Genomic DNA, 8,302 nt, shown 5'->3' with positions numbered 1-8,302 from the left:
TACTCCTTGGAAGGAAAGTTATGACCAACCTAGATAGCATGTTCAAAAGCAGAGACATTACTTTGCCAACAAAGGTTCGTCTAGTCAAGGCTATGGTTTTTCCTGTGGTCATGTATGGATGTGAGAGTTGGACTGTGAAAAAGGCTGAGCGCCGAAGAATTGATGCTTTTGAACTGTGGTGTTGGAGAAGACTCTTGAGAGTCCCTTGGACTGCAAGGAGATCCAACCAGTCCATTCTGAAGGAGATCAGCCCTGGGATTTTTTTGGAAGGAATGATGCTAAAGCTGAAACTCCAGTACTTTGGCCACCTCATGCGAAGAGTTGACTCATTGGAAAAGACTCTGATGCTGGGAGGGATTGGGGGCAGGAGGAGAAGGGGACGACAGAGGATGAGATGGCTGGATGGCATCACTGAGTCGATGGACGTGAGTCTGGGTGAACTCCGGGAGTTGCTGATGGACAGGGAGGCCTGGCGTGCTGCGATTCATGGGGTCGCAAAGAGTCGGACACGACTGAGTGACTGATCTGATCTGATCTGATCTCGTCAGTGCATGTGTGCTATGTGCTAAGTCACTTCAACTGTGTCCAGTTCTTTGCAACCCTTATGGACCACAACCCACCAGGCTCCTCTGTCCAAGGGATTGTCCAGGCATTAATAGGTTGCCCCACCCTCCTGCATGGGGTCTTCTGGATTCAGAGATGGAACCCACATATCTCACATCTCCTGCATTGTCCAGCGGGTTCTTTACCACTAGTGCCACCTAGAAAGCCCACTCAAGTCTGTACTGGGGATAAAATGGTCATGTTTCCTCTCTGCAATTACTTAAAGACTAGTGAGGATTTGAAGCAATTAAACAAGCAGTTAGAATTCAATGTAAAATCTTTTTGTTTTAAATTGAAATACAGTTAACACTATTAGTTTCAGGTGTATAACATAGTGATTCAATATTTCTGTAAACAGTACTCCATATAGTATAAAGTGTTGACTATACTCCCTGTGCTGTACATTACATGCTTATATTTTATTTATTTTATACTCATAGTTTGTAATTCTTCATCCTTTTCACCTATCTTGTCCCTCTCCTGTCTCCCTCCCCACTGATAACTAGTTTATTCTCTGTATCTGTACGTTGTTTTATTTGATTTTTGTTTGCTTTATATTTTAGATTGCACAAATTAGTTAAAAAATTCAGTATTTGTCTTTCTCTGACTTACTTCACTGAACATAATATCCTCCAGGTCCATCCACATTGTTGCAAATGGTAATATTCCTTTTATGGCTGCTTCTGCTGCTGCTAAGTCGCTTCAGTCGTGTCTGACTCTGTGCGACCCCAGAGACGGCAGCCCACCAGGCTCCCCTGTCTCTGAGATTCTCCAGGCAAGAACACTGGAGTGGGTTGCCATTTCCTTCTCCAATGCATGAAAGTGAAAAGTGAAAGGGAAGTCGCTAAGTCGTGTCTGACTCTTAGCGGCCCCATGGACTGCAGCCTACCAGGCTCCTCTATATATTAATTAAAAATAGAACAACCATATGATTCACAGAATATCTTTTTCTATTGCCTCTCTTTCAATCTATGTTTTTAGCTGAGTCTCTTGTGAGCAACATTTAGATCTGTCTTGTTTTCTTATCGAACCACCTACCCTATGTCTTTTGTTTGGGACGTTTAGTTCTTTGACGTGTAAAGTGATTATTGATCATTACATACTCACTGACATTTTGTTACTTGTTTTGTGGGTATTTTTGTAGTCTTTTTTTTGTTTGTTTGTCTCTTGTTATGGTTAGATGATTTTCTTTAGTTTTATGTTTGGGTTCCTTTCTTTCCAATTTTTGTGTATCTCTTGTAGATTTTGGATTTGTGGTACCATGAAGTTCATATTTGTTTATCTATATCTATGTGTTTTAAACTGATAGTCATTTAAGTTCAAACACATTCTAAAAGGTTTACATTTTTAACTCATCTCTCCCCCATGTTTTTTTGGGTTTGATGCCATACTTTACATCTTCATGTCTGTCCCTTAACTGTTAATTGTAGTTACAGCTGACTTTACAATTTTTAACATTTATCCTCCATGCTAGCTTATTTAAGTGATTGATCCACTGCCTTTACTATATATTTTCTCTATACATAACCATATGTCTTCTCACCTCCTACTAGACTTCATTTGATTCTTTCTTTACAGTCTTATTTATAGAAGAGTGCTTCTGCTAGTTCAGGTGATTCTCAGTGAGAGTTTCTCAGTATTTAGTTGTAGTTTTGATGTGTTCAAAGGAGAATATGAGCTCAGAGTCTTCCTAGTCTACCATCTTGACTCTGCCTCCTCTCAAAAGAATCACATTTTTAAGCTCGTTATTTTTTCAGCACTATTGCATGTACTAGAAAAAGCTATACGTCAGAGAAGGAAGCAGCCAAAACCTTTGCCTTACCCTTCTATGAAAGAGAAGAGGAGGAAGAGAGAGAGATTGATGGAGATAAAGAGAAGTAAAATATAAATGAATACATATTCATAAATAATTCATGTGCTACCACAAAATGATAAATGCATGAAAAGAATAAATTTGGACAAAGAGAACAGAGTACCTAGACCTGAACAACAAACTTGGCTCTTTTGGAAGTCCTTTCTGAGGTGATGAATTGGAACAAAGAAGCAAATGGAAAAGAGATAAGCCATAGAAGGATCTGAGAGACCATTCTAGTCAGAGGATACCGCAAATGCCATGACCACAAGATGCAAAGGGTTTGACAGTAAGATAAACACCAGAACCAGTATCATGGGAATGGAGCAAAAGACGGGGAGAGAGATGAATAGAAGATGAGGTGTGAAGAAACCAGGTCAGATTAAGAAAGTATTATAGGTCATGGAAGGAGTTTTGATTTCTTTCTATGTGTGTTGGGAAACCATTTCAAAATAGTGTGCTGCTGCTGCTGCTGCTAAGTCACTTCAGTCGTGTCCGACTCTATGCAACCCCATAGACGACAGCCCACCAGGCTCCCCCGTCCCTGGGATTCTCCAGGCAAGAACACTGGAGTGGGTTGCCATTTCCTTCTCCAATGCATGAAAGTGAAAAGTCAAAGTGAAGTCGCCCAGTCGTGTCCGACTCTTTGCAACCCCATGGACTGCAGCCTACCAGGCTCCTCCATCCATGGGATATTCCAGGCAAGAGTACTGGAGTGGGGTGCCATCGCCTCCTCCACAAAATAGTGTAATGTAGATCAAAAGAGTGAAAACAATGGAACCAGTTAGAAGACTAGGGCAGGAGGCTAGAGGTAGAGAAGTTACAGAGGGTAGTATAGGTATTGATGTCAAGAAAAGACTGGATAAATATACATTAGTAGTAAAGCATATTTGCCAATGAATTGACTGGATGTTGAATATGGAGAAACAGGAAAAATCATGGTGAATCCTGGATGTTTGCTTTTGAAGGAATATCAAACTCAGCTGTGGATAATAAGTAAACATTTCTGAAGAAAGTAATATTCTGCCAGTTTTATTAGGTCGAATTATGCATATATTCCCCAAATACACAACTAAGTATTCCCCAAATACATTAACTAAAAAGATCATCGCTGAACCTAATCTTCAATAAGAATTAAGATAAAAGGCTTATAAGTTCTTTCCTTTTTATTAATAATTGGAGAACCTTGGGCGAATAATTGCTAACCTTGGGAGAAATGTGATCATTTTTGAAGACTGATAAATGTTTCTATGAGATCTTTTAAATTTCATGTGCCATCATGAACATAGTGGGCATACAAAGAGAAAGCAGTCTGTGTAGATTATGTTTTACTGAAACAGATTAAGCCAGCATAATTCAGTAGAAAGGAAGGTAGAGATTTGTAGGGAAAATAAAATCAATATAAGGATAAAATATTCAAGTTGAAAAGAACTTAGAAGTCATCTTATTCATCCACATTATTTTCCAGATGGGAAATTAAGTATCAGAAATATTAGGTAACTCAAAATAATTTCGCAAAAATCCCTGTCTTTCTTGTTTCCATGAGAGTATGTATCATTTAGCGTTCTAGCTCCCTCTTGATTTCTTCATATATGTGATTTTAAATTGAACAAGCTGTCTATTCTTACAATATGATAAACTAAGCTCATATTGTTTACTTCCTTCCCTCCAAAACTCCACTCAAATAATAGTAAACACATAATAAATGTATAAACCTGATGAAACTACCTGGAGGAGAAACTTCAGAGTACAGGAGATTCCAACACATTTCTGGAAAAGGCTAAAGGGATTTTAAAAAAAATTACTGAAAGGTGAAGTAAAAACGAGGAAGTCATTGCCTAAAATACACACAGAAATGGCTGTAGAGGAGTGTCCAGATGATCTTCATCTCATCAATAGAAAATATTTCAAATTAATGATTCAAAAAAGAGTGATCTAACTATAGTGTTTAGAAACTGGGAGGTATTAAGAAGATCTGCTGCTGCTGCTGCTAAGTCGCTTCAGTCGTGTCCGACTCTGTGCGACCCCGTAGACGGAAGCCCACCAGGCTCCCCGGTCCCTGGGATTCTCCAGGCAAGAACACTGGAGTGGGTTGCCATTTCCTTCTCCAATGCATGAAGGTGAAAAGTGAAAGTGAAGTTGCTCAGTTGTGTCCGACTCCTAGCAACCCCATGGACTGCAGCCCACCAGGCCCCTCCGTCCATGGGACTTTCCAGGCAAGAGTACTGGAGTGGGGTGCCATTATATTACATGGCGAATACTATTCTAAAATATTTTAATGTATTACAATCTATAAAGTTGATACTTCCATCTCTATTTTACAGAGTTACAAAAGGTTAATAAGCCAAAGGTCATTAAGCTAATAAGAAGTGAAGCCGGGATTTGAACGCAGACTCCACACTTTAGCCACCTCATTATGCTAAGTGCACATACATTTGTGGAAGAACTATAAGAACTAAAAATAGAAAAGGCAAAAGAAATGGGACAGAGATTGTACTTTTTCTTTTTGGAGGTTCTGTATTTTTAAAATTTTGCAAATATTACTAATAAGTAAACAAACAAAATTGTTTAAAAAAAAATAAGCAAAACCAGTTGTGCTAAAAGCATGAAATGATATTGAGTAATGTGAATATCTTCAGATTGGCCTAACACAGAGTACATACAGAGCTTTCTTTGTTTTTCAGTTTCCATGCTAGGATCCTAAGATTAACAACAACTTTGTATGTTAAGAGACTCACATTTTCAAACTTCAAACAGTTCTATGACCATCCTGTAATATTTAAAAGTGTACAAGGAAGGAAAATCCTAAGCCTAAAGAACGATACCTTTAAAATCACAGACTTGATATAATCCAAATCCTCTGTAAGATTTATTTCTTTTCCCATATGAACTTAGATTCTAAGAATGAAATTGAGAAAGAAGTCCATTTCATAAATAACCAGCACCAGAAACTGATGACCTTACTGTTTGAAGGCCACCGAGTTCTAGAAAAAGAGACTATAGTTATATAATAATAAGAATTAGTTAATTGAGATTTATATTATTTTCTTAGGCCCTAGGCTATCATCTTAACATGTATCTCATGAGTATGAGTGAAGCAAGAAAATATTATCAAAATAGAACTTTGAAAGTGATGGTTTAAGACAAAGAGAAACAATTAACTCTAATAGTTTTCAACCTAATAGAATAAGAATCAGCTAAGGAGTTTGCCGGAAGTTCAGATGACTAGACTAATGCTTGGAAATTCTGTTTACTTGGGTAAATGGACAGCAGAGATACTAAAAAAAAAAAGTGTCCACAGTCAGATTTTAAAAGCCCTGAGCTACATAATAGAATACCTATGTTTAGGACAGATTATTTCCATTTTAAATAATCTTGTGATTCAGCCAGAAACAATGTATCCTAAATATAGAAAAAATGGATTACCCAGACAAAAAAAGCTAAGGATAATCAGGGCCATGAATTCTCTTATTTTTGTTGTTCCCATCACTTCTAAGAGAAATAAAGCACCAAGAGGACAAATGTATAAGCATTAAAGAGTGTCTTTGGAATATTTCCTCAAACAGAACAAAAATATGTAGTTAACGTGGTCTTTTTCTATCATACATAATAGGCCTATTTTGTAAAAACTATATGGAGGACAGTGGAATACCACAGACTCAACAAAGTGACTCCATTTACAGCTGTAACGTAGATGTGTTATTTTCACTCAAACACGTCAACACAACATAAAACACAGAGATCTACTGATCTCTCAAACATATTTTTGCCATCCCTACAAATAAATATAATTTTAAAAATAAGTCTGCCTTTACATGGCAATCAAAAAGCATTCACATTCATGGTCCAAGGCTTTGTTAACTGCTTGCTCTCTGTCATAATATAGTATACAGGATGCTTCATATTCTGCACAATGTCGCTCTGGTTCTATGTAGAGAGAATTTGAAATACAAATTGGAACCAATAAGTATAAAGCGCAAGTACTCTGGATGGCCTCACCAGGCACTTTTAAACTAGAGGGTGGAAGATAAACCTCCCAACATTTATAGGCCAGATCATCAGAGAGGGTCTTCAGAGCCAGTGATTTTTAGGATATCCCAGTTAAGGTAAAGAGCAGGTTATTATATCTGGTATATGCTGCCGCTAAGAAAGGAGTGCAACAGTTTGGTTAGTCTGTTTCAATTTTGGAAGCAGCATATGTGACACTTGAGAATACTGCTGCAACAAATTTATCAGGTGACTCAGAAGACCGGCAGCATTGAGTCTAGGACTTGAGAGAACTCTGGAGAATGTCCAGGCTAACAGCTGAGAAATCTGCTAAGAGGATGCAGACTAAAGACTTACACAGAGGCAAAACTATGATTTCAAACCAATAAAAAGAGTAGAGGCAAAAAATAATTCCAATGTCATAATTTATATAATAATACATTGTGTTCTCTATATTAGATTGGTGCAAAAGCAGTTGTAGTTTTGCATTGTTGAACTTCACCATTTGATACTGACATACATTCTTAAATAAATGCGGTATGTTATTCATCAATTTAAGGCACATTTCTTGCCTTTTTTTTTTGCTAATGACTTATTACATGCTGTTTATTTTATATTTCTCATTCAAGTTAAAAATGGATCATAATCCAGTGGAGACAACTCAGAACATCAACAACACATTTGGCCCAGGAACTGCTAATGAATGTACAGTGCAGTGATGATTCAAGAAGTTTTGCAAAGGAGATGAAAGCCTTGAAGATGAGGAGTGCAATGGTTGGTCATTGAAAGTTGACAACCAATTGAGAGCAATCATCAAAACTGACCTTCTTAAAACTACATGAGAAGTTGCCGAACAACTCAACATCAACCATTCTACAGTCATTCAGCATTTGGAGCAAACTGGAAAGATGAAAACCTCAATAAGAGGGTGCTTCATGAGCTCATCGAAATAAAAAAAAAAAAAAAATCACTGCTTTAAAGTGACGTATTCTCTTATTCTACTCAAAAACAGCAAATCACTTCTTGATTGGATTGTGACATACAACAAAAAGTGGATTTTATAAAACCACCAGCAATGGCCAGCTCAATGGTTGGACTGAGAAGAAGCTCCAAAGAACTTGTCCAAACTAAACTTGCACCAAAAAGAAGTCATGGTCCCTGTCTAGGTGGTCTGCTACCCATTTGATCCACTACAGTTTTCTGAATCCTGGCAAAACCATTACATTTGAGAAGTAAATTGATAGATGCACCAAAAACTGCAATGCCTACAGCCAGCATTGGTCAACAGAAAGGCTCCAATTCTTCTGCAGGACAATGCCTGACTGCACATCGCACAACCAGTGCTTCAAAAGTGGAATGATTGAGTTTTGCCTCATCCGTCATATTCACCTTACCTCTTGTCAACTGACTATCACCAGTTCAAGCATCTCAACAACTTTTTGCAGTGAAAATGCTTGCACAACAGCAGGAGGTAGAAAATGCTTTCCAAGAGTGTGTTGAATCCTGATGCTCAGATTTTTACACTACAGAAATAAACAACAAACATTTCTTATTGGCAAAAATGTGTTGATTTTAATGGTTCCTATTTTGATTAATAAAAGATGTGTTTGAGCCTAGTTATAATGATTTAAAATTCAACGTCCAAAACTGCAATTATGTTTGCACCAACCTAATAATTTTCTGTTTTGTGCTTGTATAGATGTAGGTAATGAATACCACTAGGAATCAGATTTCTGTTTTACTGAGCAAGAGAGCAAGTAATAATATAGTTTACTGTGAACACACAGTTAGGTCGTTTCATTGGTGCACTTGATCATTTTTGTATATTATATTAAAAACAAGATAATGATCCCACTGGGA

Source organism: Bison bison, unplaced genomic scaffold (assembly GCF_000754665.1).
Source record: "Bison bison bison isolate TAMUID 2011002044 unplaced genomic scaffold, Bison_UMD1.0 scf7180017864260, whole genome shotgun sequence".
NCBI lineage: Eukaryota > Metazoa > Chordata > Mammalia > Artiodactyla > Bovidae > Bison > Bison bison.
Note: the sequence above shows the minus strand (reverse complement) of the source record.